This window comes from Phacochoerus africanus, chromosome 2, assembly GCF_016906955.1.
Source record: "Phacochoerus africanus isolate WHEZ1 chromosome 2, ROS_Pafr_v1, whole genome shotgun sequence".
Lineage (NCBI taxonomy): Eukaryota > Metazoa > Chordata > Mammalia > Artiodactyla > Suidae > Phacochoerus > Phacochoerus africanus.
In genome coordinates this window covers 170,460,984-170,474,853 of record NC_062545.1, presented here as the reverse complement: position 1 = coordinate 170,474,853, position 13,870 = coordinate 170,460,984, and the positions used below count along the sequence as shown (strand labels likewise).

The following is a 13,870-nucleotide window of genomic DNA, read 5'->3' as shown; positions in this document are numbered from 1 at the left end:
CAGGTTCCCCTGAGCCTTCTTCCTGCTTTGTCCACCTGGAATAGCAGCCTCTGAGGGGCTGACGTGCCTCTGACATCCTTCCACTCAGGGAAGCCTAGGGATGGTGGTGTGGGAGGTGTGCTGAGCTTCCCTCTCATCTCGTGGCTGTCACTCTGTCACTCCCAGCCAGCTCCAGGTGCCAGAAACTGGTTTGCACAGGGGCTGAGACAGGGTGGGGTGAGGGGGGGAAGGGGTGAAGACCTGGGTCTCTGTCTGGACAGTTAGCCCCCTGTGCACCCAGGTTTTCCTGAACTCAAGGCTGGCTCAAACCTAGAAGCAGAAGGTGACAAAGTTGGTGAGGTGGGAGGGACATCGTGGAGCCCAGGAAATGCAGGCACCTCATTATCATTGTGGGGAAACAGGTTGCACAGTGCAAAGAACTAGAATTCAAGTTTATTTCTCAACAAACATGATTCAGAATGACCTGCAGACTGGACACTGTGATGGGGAACAGAGGGGATGGGGATCCAGCCCCTGCCTCTTGTCCCAGATCTCCTCTAGTTGGGGCCTCAGGGGCACAGGCAGGTGTGAGTCCAGGTGAGTGTACAGTCTTGCGGTGTGAGTGGCTTGGTCTCACAGCTGAGCCTGTCAGTTCTCTGGGGACCCCCACCCACCCCGGGCATGCTTGGGTCACAGCGGCACTCCTGGGAGTATAGGGATCCCTGGGAGCATCACCCAGGCCTGCCTCTTGCTTTCCTCTCTGTCACTTGCAATCTCCCTTGAAAAGCACAGACAACGCTTTAGGAAACTGGAGCAACCCCTCTGACCCCACTAGTAAACTGACAAACGATGCTACTTGGGCCGGTTTAACCATCCACCATTTTCCAAGACCTGAACTGCCTGGCTCATCTCCTGAGTCACTTAAGCCTCTCCGTTGTGTAAGATCTGGGGATCTGGGGAGGCCTGGGGCAATTTGACATCACCAGTTCCGTGAAGCCCTGCCTGTTCTTTCTGAGCAGGTGGGGCCAGATTTGTCCAGGAAGAATGCAGGAACCTGCATGGCACAGCCCACAGCCTGGGCGGGCCAAGGGCAGGCTGCGCCCACAGTGATTCCTGGATGGCCTTTCCGCTTACACGGCATTTTCAGAAGCTGATCATCTAGGAGCGAGCTCCTGCCCTGAGCAAAGCACCATGCTCAGTACTTGGGGGAGGGAGTAAGACTGACATCAGTGCATTGATTTAGGGCGTGGAAGGGAAGGTTACCTATCAAGCTGGGGTATGTGGGTGAGTGCTTAACAACCAGCTTTCCACAGGGAAAAATGCAACCCCTGCATTTGTCATACAGCATTAGCCAGTTCCCATGGTATGAATATTCCCACCATGGTGGATTTCAAGGTACCAATGTGACATCTCGGGAAGCATGCAGAGAATCAGGTCCTGAAAGCAAGTGGAAGCCGCTTCCAGCACACCACTGTTCCAAATGAAGCACTGGGCAAGGCAGTTTGTACAATGTACCAACATAGGATAAATACAATTTTTTGGCCCCTGGACCAGGGAGCAACACCTTCTGATGGAGCTCCCTGGGATTTTTTTTAACTTTAGGTGGATGTCTTTCCAACATGTCTCTATACATATATACAGATAAAAGGCTAGACAGATGTAGTAGAAACAACATAAAATAAGTGAGAAAAAGAAAAGGAAAAAGAGAGAACATAGGAATTAACGGGTCAGAGGAACCAGTGCTTCCACTGCATGTTGTCAAGACTGTGTATAATGTTTGGAGCTGTGGCAGCTATCTTGTGACCATGAGGAAATCTAGCCCACCCAGTCCACTGAAGGTGACAGAGTGGGAAGATGGAGAGAACAGGGGTTTTGATGATGATGTAGGGTAGCTACTGTCTTTTACATATAGATCATCGTGAGACAACTCTAGTTTTCTTATATTTATGGTTTTCCTATGTACTTAGATTCTGAGTTCTCAAGGCTCAAAACTGGATCATCATGAGGTATATCAGGGCAATGCAGTGTCAAAGACTTGGGCCTTGCAGTCAAGCAAGCCTGTTTTTGAAATTTAGCTCCTTATAGAGAAATTACCTAATCTCTCAATGCCTCAGTTTTCTCATCTCTGAAATTGGAATGGTAAACTTTCTTACAGAAATGTTGTGATCATGGTATTAGTTAACACATATAAAGTTTCTACCACAATGCCCTAGAGAGAAGGCACTCAGAAATTGCTTGTGAAATGTGAAAATAGATATGAGAAAATATTTAGATGCCACTGCATGGGAGAAAACATTGTATCTTGATTTCTTCAGTACTTACAGCAAAGATTTGGCCAACTATGAGTTGTGGAGTAACAGCTCTGACAAAGGCAGAGTGATTTTGAGTAAGTTTCTTTACTTCTCCGAGTATTAGTTTCCTTAGCTGTAAAATGGGTACATTAAAGGGAGATTAAATAGTTAATGCCCAAAGCACTTGGAACATGGCAGACTTTTAATTAATACTGCTTTCCTTCTTTCTTGCTCCTCTAACACACAGACAAGGGCTCACATATACATACGTACAGATGTACCTAGACACGCATGCATGCATGTGTGCCCACGTGCGTGCACACACACACTCACACACACACCTTTCTTAGCTCCAGAATCTTTCAGGAGATTTTTCTGAGCATGTGGCTTTAAGGAAGCTGTCCCCTTGTCTGTCTGCAAGGCCAACCCACTCCGAGTCATGGATTCTTTATGTTTCTCTCCATCTATTTTCCAAGTGTAGGATCTTCAAACAATGGGCATTAGTGCCTAAAGAAAAACTATTTTCTGGGAAGAAGATACTTTATTTATTTATTTTTTAATAGTTTCAGAAAAAATGTAATAGTGTCAAGCTACTGCATTCATTCATTTAATGTATTAATTAATTCAATCAATAAATGACTGTGCTCCTGGCATTGCTCTAGGTATAGTGTTACAGCATATTTACAACATGGTTTCTGTGCTCCTGGAGCTTATATTCTATGTATTTCCTAGTAGTAATCTTTTTTTAATTTTTATTTATTTTTATTTTTTTCCCCACTGTACAGCAAGGGGATCAAGTTATCCTTACATGTATACATTTTTTTTTTTCCTGGGGAGAAGATACTTTAAAATGTAATTATATATTAAGATGCATATCTAGTAAATAATCTAGTAAACAATTAGACATGTAATGCTTTGAAGATAAAACACATATTTGCAGATGAGACAGATTTGGCAGTCAGAGGGAATCAAGAGAGAGAAATGAAAGAAGAAACTCAGTACAACCTTTCCCTTTACTGAGTGGAACTCGGTCTGGCCCTGGGGTGTGTGGCGGGGTGGGAACTGTGGGATGGGCTGTGTCTGAGATCACCCATCATATCCAAGCTTTAACCATCACAGCGGAGATCTCTGGGGAGTCTTCCTTGGAAGGTTGCTTGAGCTTTTTGCTCATGTCTCAATTCCATTCTTTCTTCCTCTGCCCTGTTCTATGTAACATTTGTCCCTTGAAATGTCACTTTTTTCTTAAATCGCCCTCCTGCCGTGAGACCTCCCCCGGCTTGCCCTTTCCTGCCTTACCCTGCCTGCTTTGCTTCCCAAGGGAATGAGACACCCTTTTGGGCAGTACTCCGAGGCACGCATTTGGCAGCACCATCTCCATCCTTGCCAGAGTTGCTGCATCCTAGAAACCATCAGGTTCAGCCCTAAGCCACAGAGATGGAGTCACATCTTTCTAAAGGCCGAGTCTGTTCATGACCTCGGTCCTAAGCCACTCTCTCTGACCCACCTTGTACTCTTCTTCCCCACCTGTCCCTTCTCTTCCTCATTTTTCTTTCTCTTCCACTTTTCTTGGCTTCTTGGGCTGCCTCCTGAGCCTTACCTGTTCATCTTTGACCTTGACTTTCCTCTAGCAGGTGGCTTGGACTTTCTCTCTGGCCAGGCACTCATTCCTTTCTTTACCAAACCTGTCTGGTGCACTCACCAGGGGCATGTGCCAGGCTGTGCTCCTGGAGGTGTGCCTGGGACCCGAAGTGTTGCAGGGAAGGGAGGTGGGGGTGGTCAGACAATCACTGAGAACTCACTCTCTGTGTGTGTTGGGGCGGGAAGTGTTGAGTGGATGGGGAGAGCAAAGTTGCCCCGAAGAGTAAAATGCTGTCCTTGAACTCTGGCAACTCACCAGAGCCTGGTCAATAGAATTTTGCCTTAATTGATTTATCAGATTAGCTTTAATGGAACCCAGAGGAAGCTGGAGCAAGCTGGGAAGTGATGACAATAGAGGAGATTGGACTCGAGGATTCCCTTTGATCTTCAAACAACCCTGAGAGGGAGGGGGTCGTCCCCACTTTCGAGCCTGGGAAGTAGGCGCTCAGAGAGGCTGACTGAGTTTGCAGAGGTTGAGCGGTGGAGAAGCCACAGACATGAGTTCTGGCAGGCCTGCTGGGTGTGGGTGTTGGTTGATCCCCCCGCATCTGCCATCAACACGCTTCCTGAGCCTTCTGGGGACTGATGCTCCGGTCCCTTCCATGGGGGAGGTTGGAGGTGCACTTTTGCTCCGGCACTGCTTCCTCCCCTCCCTGTATCATCTTCTTGGCTCCTTTGCCTTGTCCCTGGGCAGAAGGGGAGCCTACTGAGCTGTCATCCAGAGGCACATATGACCCAAAAAGGCAAAGGGTTATGCCAGGGAAGAAGCAGAGTAGTGGGGCTGGGTGGGTGTTAGGGATAGAACCAAAGAGAATAAAAAGCCTTACAGGAGAGCCTGCCTTATGATTCCTGGGTAGGCGTGGGTGGAGAAGCTTCTGTGTAAAACTGAAATGGAATCACAGATGAAGAGAAATCATCTTGGGTCCTGGGTGTGTCTTACAGGGCTGAATTAAATTAAAAACCTATTGATTTTCCCTGCTGATTAACAGGCCTGGCATGCGAGGAAGGGCGGCAGCTCCATAAGCAGCTCAAAACACGGCCCCCACTCTCAAGCGTCCCTCAGCCGCACTCCGCGCCACCTCTGAGTCTCGGCAATTTTATAATTGGCCCGATGGGTTATGATTTGAAAGCAGAAGCGCCAATTAGCAGGAGGCTCCTTTGACCTCCGTTTGGGGTGGTAGGCGACGAGGTAATGACTTAAGACAGAGGGAAGAAAAAAAAAAAAAAAACCTAAAAATAAAAATAGAAAATATCAAGAGCAAAGACTTAAATCTTTTTGGCTCTCTGATTAATAACCCTGTCATGCCGATCACAAGCTCTAAACAGCAATGCTGGTTGCAGCTGAATTTTTTATACTTTCTATTAATCTTTAATGATAGCTTGGTCACCTAGTCTCTTTTATCTTGTCAGATAAATGTATGGTTAACAGGATAATGAGATTTCTGAAGCCCCATTCCAGCTCCCAGCTATCTAGTGCATGTGGTGACCTCTGACCCCCGGCAGACAGCGGCACCAGGGTGCTCGTAATTGGTAGGTGTGCTGGGAATGTATTGGAAGCTGACGGATGGTTTAAACTTTGATTTGAGGTCGGCGAGGTCACAGAGCTCTGGAAGACCAGCCCGGTTTTATTACCAACTGCCTCTGATGGGGATATAATTAGATTTAGCTATTGCTTTATTAATAAGTAATCGCTTCCCCCATCGCTGTGGGTGGGCAAATGTATTCCTTGGATAATCTGAGGACACTAGTCTGGCTTTATTAATAAGAATATATCATGCGTATTTGACCAGGCGCAGACACCCATCTGGTTGGCTGGACTCTGGGGGAACTCTATCATTTTTAGTCATTTGCAGTATTGAATAAATCGGCTGTGCCTTGTGAAATCTATCCTCACCTCAGTGACCTCGAACTCTCTGTTGTTGTAGGGAATTTCTGTTTTGGCCTGTTTCTCAATGACTTAAGAATAAAAAATATGTAAATAATTGTATTCAGTTGTCCGTCCGTCCATCCATCCATTCATCCACCCATCCCCTCATCTATTCATTCACATGAGTACTTGCTCAACGTGAGTTCCAGGCCTAGGTGAGGCGGAAAGGGTTCACAATGAGTTAAAAACTTAATCCCCATCTTAAGAGATTTACAAGCATGCAAACAACTAAATTTCAAAGAAGGGCAAGATAAAAGCCATAAGAAGATATTAACAAAATGCAAGACAGTGTGTGGAAAGTGTTGAGGGTCGGGCCTGACACACTACAGATGTTCATACTTTTTAGTAACAGTTATTAACATTACTTGCATTTTGTAGAGAAAGGCTGGGGCATAGGAAGGAGGCAGATGTGAAGGAAGAACTGAGGAGTTTCTGTAAATATTTAAAAATTTTGAGAATTTCTTCCATGCCTTTGTATAACAGAAAATAGAAAGGAATGGGGAAGCAAGGGAGAAAAACAAAATATAAGAGAAAGAGAATTCAAGAAAGATCACTCCTTAGTTCTAGACTCTAGTTAATTCAACAACTGTTTTTGGAGTGTCTCCTGTGTGAAAGCCCTGTCACATAGCCTGGCTAGGACAGGTTTCCTCTTTGCCCAAGATGACCCCCGTAAAAACACTGCAGTTTTAATGTTTAGTACTTCAGTATTGCATATGTCCTTCTATTCTGAAATCCTGTAATCTTGGTATTTTTTTGTTGGTTAAATACCATCCTGTAGGTATTTTTTAAAAAATCTGATATTTGCTATGCTGGGCACTTCTTCTTCAACTGGTGACTCAGGGATTTATCTCCTGCTATCTTAACACATACCTAGAGACTTAAATGCTGCACTAAAATTTCTAGTGGAACAAAGGAGTGTGCTTTTAGTGAGTGATCTGACTACATCTCTAGGACATTTTGTCTAATCTAAGACACACCATTATGTACCATAAAAAAGGAAAAGTACTGTTCATATATGTTCCTAATTACACTGTGATAGGCGATGGGCTGTAAGATGCATTCTGATTTCCAAAATATTAAAATGTGAAATGAAACGTTTTATAATTGACAAAAGATAGGAGTTTAAACCTTCCCCCAATATATTGTTGTTCTAATTCTCATTTCTCAGGTTTCTTGGGAGGGTGGACACATTTATCCAAAGGAGGGAGAGTCTGCAGAAGGGGACAAAGGATTCATCTGGAAACCAAGGTCACGGGTTCAAGTGCCACTTTCACCCTTGTTAGCTTATGATTTTAAACAAATTATTTCCCTTCTCTGAATTTCAGGATGTTCCTCAGTGGTGAAACTACATAAAGAGCGATAAGAGTTTTCTGATCTTAAATTAGGACACTGATAAATTCTGGTATATTTGTGGAGTCCACAGGACAGCGGTTTTGAAATCAGCATCAAACTAGGAGACTAAATAGAACTGAATAGGACTAAACTAGTTTCCTGTTGCTGCTGTAACAAAATGCCATTACTTTGGTGGTTTAAAACAACACACATGCATTCTCTTGCAGTTCAGGAGGTCAGAACTCCAAAAGGAGTCTCGGGAAGCTAAAATAAAAATGTCAGCCTGTCCAGTTCCTTCTGAGGCTCCCTTGCCTCTTCCAGCATCTAAGGCTGCCACATTCCTTGGCTCACCTCTTCTCCATGTATTCTTCCCACCTTTTAGAACTTTCTTAGGCTGCAAACAAATCTTGGCATGGTAGCTAAGAGTATGGGCTCTGGAGTCTGCTTGCATTTAATTCCACTTGACACCATTTAATACTGGCTCTGTGACCTGGGAAAGCTGCTGAGATTCTCTGTGCCTCACTTTCCCCACCTGTGAATTGGAGATAATACTGGCAGCCACCTAAGGGGGTGCTGTGAGGACTCAGTGAGTTGACACTGTCAATAGAAAGGACATTTCAGGGCCCTGAGCTTCCCCAGACCACTGGCTCCATGCACCCTGTTATCCCCCTACCCACGCCAACCTCAGTGGAGACAATCAAGTCCAATGTGAGCCACCGCCTCAATGAACCAACTTCCAGATCAGTTTATTATCAAAACACAGTATAAATGTTGTTTTTATGCTCAATAAACAGTTCCTCAGCTCTGCAAAATGAAATATTCCTTTCATTATGAAACTGAGAAGCCATTTATCCTGTGTCTTAAGTGGTATAAATAGACTGTGTGGCAGTCAGCAGAGGGATAATGACACTGTTTATTTTCACTAGCTCGGGATGGGCTGACACAGCGTGTACCGGGGGAGTGAGTGCAGCTCCTGGAAGGGGACCCACAAATCTGTCATTCTCGCCAAGAACAAGGTGCCGGGCATCTGTTCCTGGGCTCCACTTGCCAGGCCCAGGCAGGCAGGGGAAATGTTGGGATTCCACCTGGCACCTTGAGGAGCCAGCTTGGAGCTTCAGCTGAAGGGTCCCCCCAGGTGGAGGGAGCCGATGGCCCCAGGAGGCCCTATGATACTGCTGTGCGATCGAATGAGATAGCACGTGTGTAGGTGTTTGGCTTTGCACAAACATATGCCCTGATTTTTCTGGAGAGGAAGAAGAATTCTGTAGAGAGTGGGTCAGAGGCTTGTGGGCGATTCTGGCTCAGATCCAGGTCTCCTGACTCTTGGTCTTTCTACCAGTGTGTTCCTCGGATTAAACACTGTCTCTGCAAAGGCACAACCATTGTCTACATGTGCATCCCACAACTCCAGGAGGAGGCAGCTGTTCACATGGATGCCACCTGCTAGGGTGCTGAGCACACACCTACCACAGTTGGAGGTGATCGTCTCTACAGTCTGAAGGCTTCAGATTAGAACAAACGTGTTTCTAAGGTATAGAGGACACCTCGGCCCACTGACCCTTTTTTAATTCTCTTCCTGGAAGAAAAGGGCAGTCAACAGAGAGCGAGCCCAAGGCATTGTATTGGAGGTCACAGGATTGGAAAGTCCAGGACTTGGGACTCAGCCTGAGTTGAAGGCTCTGTGTAATAGGGGTGGAGGTAGGGTGTTGACCCCATGAGCACCTAAGATGAGGAAGGGGAGATGGAATCTATAGGAAGGTTTGACTGTGGATGTCAGACAGGGGCCTTTCCCAGAAAACCATGAGTTACTGCATCTCTTTGAGACACATTGTTTTCATCTGTACAATGGGCATAACAATATCTTGCTATTCAGAAGAGCAGAGGCTAGACTGGAAGAAGCTGACAGGGCTGCTCCAGGCTCAGGGTCATCTCTGAGCTGTGCTGGCAGCAGAAACCATCCCCTTCTCTGCTTCGTCCAAGGGCCGGGAGGGAAGCTGTATGCATTTTAGGATTCTATCCTACTGGGGTGGCTGGGAACCTCTGGCAGGGGTGGGGAGTGAGTGAGCTGAGGACTGCTGGGGCCAAGGAAGGGCCTAGGGGAAGTAAATAGAAAAGAGGGACTGGGTCCCTCCACAGAGCGAAGAACCAAGGTTTCAAGTCTGGGTCTGATCTGAGGCTCAGGCTGTGTGTGTGTGTGTGTGTGTGTGTGTGTGTGTGTGAGTGTGTGTGTGTGTGTTGAGAGGAGTGCTTAGGTGGTCTTAGCAGCCCAAAGGGCCTGGGCTAGGGTCCAGTGAAAGATGTGCAGAGTAAGTCAGAAGCACTCCAGATGGGCGCCACCTGCCATCCACAGCATTCTTCAGTACCCAGGCAAGAGCCTGGAGATGCTGTAAATATTTTAAGTAGATATAATGCAAGGAATTAGTTACAAGGGGGCTAAAAAGTCAGAAGGCAAAAGGAAATTAAGCTTCTTACACTTACCCCAGGGAGCTGGTTCTCTCCTGGGACCTGTGGTCCACAGCCCTCGTGCAGCCCAGCTGCCATGTTTGGGTGCTGCCATCCAACAGCAACCTGGGGGTCTGCTCTTTTGCAGATGCTGCTAGAACCGCCTGTGATGCTGCCTTAGACCCCAGGGCCACAGCTGCCCTCAGGATATAGATTCTGCCTCTGCTGGAGGCACTGCCAGGAGAAGACAAATGCTGTGTCCCTCTTTCCAGCCTTCCATTCTCCCACTGGTGTTTCTATTTGGATGAACCTAATGGGAAGCCAACAGGCAAGAGAGCCTAGGAAATGTAGTTTGCAGGGATGGGGCTGGGAGCCAACATGTAGTACTGGGCACATGAACCCCCTATGTTCTGGAACAACTGGAGATGATCAGGTACATTATCTAATTTAAAAGTTTACTCTGGGAGTTCCTGTTGTGGTGCAGCATAAACGAATCCGACTAGGATCCACAAGGATGCAGATTTGATCCCTGGCCTTGTTCAGTGGGTTAAGGATCTGGTGTTGCCGTGAGCTGTGCAGGTGCAGATCGCAGCTGCAGCTCAGATCCTGTGTTGCTGTGGCTGTGGTGTAGGCCAGCAGCTGTAGCTCTGATTCAACCCCTAGCCTGGGAACTTCCATGTGCTGTGGGTTCAGCTCTGAAAAAGAAAAAAAAAAAAAAAAAGAAAGAAAAGAAAAATTTACTCTGGATCCTTCCGACCATTGTTGGTAGGGGTTTTATCAAGTCTATTTTAGATATGAGGCTCAGAGAGGCTAACGAAAATGGTCAGAATCACACAGCCAGCAAGTAGCAGGGCCAAGATTTGAGCCCTGAGCATCTGCTCCCTTATTCTTGGGGCACTGCTGGTCACTGGATTCATCTGAGCCAAGGTTTTGAATAGGTGACCAGTCCCAGCAGGAACCAGGGATTTGGGCAGAAGCCAGATGAGGCTCGCCAAGTTGGGGGGAGGGGAGGGCCAGCTAAAGCCCATGCGGTCCCTGGGGGCTGAAGTCACCAGCAGGTTTCTGGGCACAGGAGCAGCAGATGTGCCCACTCCCCATCTGGCTATGGGAAGGTGGTGCCACTGCACTCTTCGGCTAGTATTTTGTTGGCCAGAGTAGGGCTGGAGGAGATGGGAACTGACCATATCCCACCTTTGGGAGGGGAGCTGTGTGACCATGGGAGCATGCCAGAGCAATCATGGGTCAGTGAAGCTGGGGTGTCCACAAGCTCTTTGCTCCTCTTATGTGGAGGGGGTATAGAGATCCAGGGACCAATCCCAGCTGGATGGAGAGAATGGCCTGGTATGTGACACCCTGGAGCTGGGCCACAGGGTCCCACACCCATTGTCACTCTAGCTTACAAGGTGGCAGGTCAGTCAGTGTGGTAGGGAGGGCAGTTGGCCAAAATCCAGAGAGCTCGGCTGGAATTCCAGCTGTTACCTCCTCCTGAGTGAGCTTAGGCAGATCAGAATCACTTTTTGTCTTGGCCCTTTGTGATTCTGCCTGGGAAGGCCAAGGAGTGGTTGTAAGCATCACCATTAAAGAATATGGAAGACCCCCAGAGGAAGGCCATGGCCACTTGGAGGCAGCACTGAGCCCCCTTTTCCTTCTCCTTTGATCACTGCAGCTTTTCCAACAATCTCCCATGTCTCAGTCCCAGCCTATTCTTCTTTGCTTCCTCATTAGTTAACTTTGGCCTTATCGTAACCACTGAAGGGGTCTTGAGGCGTAAGTCCATATCATTGCTGGCACCAGGGGAGTCTGGGGACAGGAGAGGCGGTAGGACTTGCTCCTGGCCACACAGTTGCTATGGGCAGTCGAGTTTTGGAGCCTGAGACTCCCTCTTCCAGTGCTCTTCCAACTGAAGCACCTGGGAAGATCTTCAGCTCCCAAGAAGATTTATTTTAGACTAAACAAGCATCACTGGGATTATTTGGGGGAAACAGGCCTGGCTTCAGCCTCCCGAGAATTCTCTCCACTCAGCCCCCCACACTTCCAGTGTGTCTTCACCTGCAGCCTTTCCACCTGTATCAGGTATCTATTGCTGAAGAAGATTAAGAAACCACACCAAAACTAATGACTCAACACAATGACTGAGTCAGCTCACACGTGTGTTGGTTAGTTCTGCCAGTCTGTGCTCGTGCACATATCTGTACTCTGTTGGCTGTTAGGCTGGGGCTGGCTGGCCTTGCCTGCATGTCGGCTGGTTATCTAGCCGTCGGCAGGAGTGCCTGGGTTTTTCTTCTTGTGGTTTCTCATCCTCCAACCAGCTGGCCAGGCTTGTCTGTGTGGCCGCAATATTGGAAAAGCAGGAAGAGCTGAGGCTGCAAGGGCCTTTGAGGGCTAGGCTTAGAATGGGCTCACTGTCCCTTCTACTACCTTCTATTGGTCCAAGTAGTCACAGGCCAGTCCAGGTGCAAGGGGAGGGGAAACAGACTCCACCTCCTGATGGGAGGAGCCTCAAGGTATCACGGCCTCCTTTGCACTCTGCCACACCTCTAGAAGTTGAATGCCTTCCCTGCCCCACAGTAGACACTATGATAGCTTACCCCAATATCCACTCTATTCTTTTTGTTTAATAGTGGAAACTTGACATTCATCTGGGCTCAGAATCATGACTGCATATCCCAGACTTCCCCAAAGCCGGGAGAGACTCTATAACCAGCTTCTGGCCCATGAGATGGTAAGAGAACCTGGCATACATCCTTTGTCCCTTTCCCTTTTTCTTCTTTCTTCCTGCTGCGTGGATTCTGTATGCAGTAGCTGGAGCATGAGCAGCCGTGTTCAACCATCAGGTAATACACTAAAGATGGCGGAGGGAGTTCCCGTCGTGGTGCAGTGGTTAACGAATCCGACTAGGAACCATGAGGTTGCAGGTTCGGTCCCTGCCCTTGCTCAGTGGGTTAACGATCCGGCATTGCCGAGAGCTGTGGTGTAGGTTGCAGACGCGGCTCAGATCCCACGTTGCTGTGGCTCTGGCGTAGGCCAGTGGCTACAGCTCCGATTCGACCCCTAGCCTGGGAACCTCCATATGCCCTGGGAGCGGCCCAAGAAATGGCAAAAAGACCAAAAAAAAAAAAAAAAAGATGGCAGAGAAGCAAGACAAAAGCGCCAATATCCCTGGTGATTTAATGTCTTTTATGTGAGAGTAAAATGATCGTATGTCTTCAAGTCATTGTTATTTTTACATTTTTGTAAAAATGGTCCCAACCCTAATTAATAGACTTTCATCCTGATTGTTTTTCACCTTCTTTCTATTTCTTATAATTGTCCCCAGCTTACAAAGTCTTCCCTGATCCCACTCATCTCCTCTTCTCTGGATTGTCGGAACTGCCTGTTTGTATGAGTCCCTGACACCGCCCCCCCGCCCACCAATCTGGCCTCGGTCTCTTAGTCCTCTGTTTGTTTGTCTTGGTATCATCTATATAGTATTTCTTTCATTTTATTGTAGAGCTGAGGTCTGTAGTCAACTTTGTTGTAGAGCTAGGAACTGTAATCTCCTTTGTATTTCCCTCAAATTAATTAATTAACTCAAAAATATTTCTGGAGTACTTATCATATGCCAGGTATTGCGGTAGGCCCTGGGGACATAAAAATGAACAAAACAAAATCATAGTCCTTGCCATCATGGCACTAAGGGTTTAGTGAGTGTAAAGAGGCTTTGAACAAATAAATGACGATATAATTATAAAATGTGATAAGTGCCCACATGAAAAATATCAGGGGCATCTATTTTAGATCAGGTACTCAGGAAAGGCCTCTTTGAAGAGACAGTGCTTATTGTGAGATTGAAAGAGGAGGAGAAACCAGGCAGGTGTTGTAAAGAGTGCTCCTGCCAAAGGGCTAGCATGTGCAAAGGCCCTGAGGCAAACAAACAAACAAACAAACAAACAAACAAACAAACAAACCTCTGAATATTTGAGAAGAAAGAAGGTGCCTGTGAATGGAAAGCCAGGGAGGCAGTGGAAGAAGAACTTGGAAAGGAAGCCAAATTGCACAGGGCTATGGAGGCCATGGCCAAGAATCTGCTTTTAATCCATATGTACCATATGGAAACCAAGAGGTTTCAGGCACCAACATGGTCTAATTGTTAGAATTGGGTTCTCTTGCCTGTAACTGAAGATCCAAGTATCAGTATCAGGGAGAAAGGCAGTCTAGGGCTCACATGAGGCTCCAGCATGTCATTAGGGATTCAGGCTCTGTTAGCTTTCTGGCCCACATT

General features: G+C 47.1%; 1 long non-coding RNA gene across 1 annotated transcript in view; it reads left to right on the top strand.

Annotated features, from left to right (window-relative positions):
* Positions 1–12,363, top strand: part of LOC125119758 (uncharacterized) — a 91,863-nt gene extending 79,500 nt beyond the window's left edge. Inside the window, exon 4 of the long non-coding RNA XR_007133161.1 lies at positions 12,231–12,363. This is a non-coding gene — a long non-coding RNA (uncharacterized LOC125119758). The remainder of the gene's footprint in view (positions 1–12,230) is intronic.
* The last annotated feature ends 1,507 nt before the right edge of the window (positions 12,364–13,870 follow it).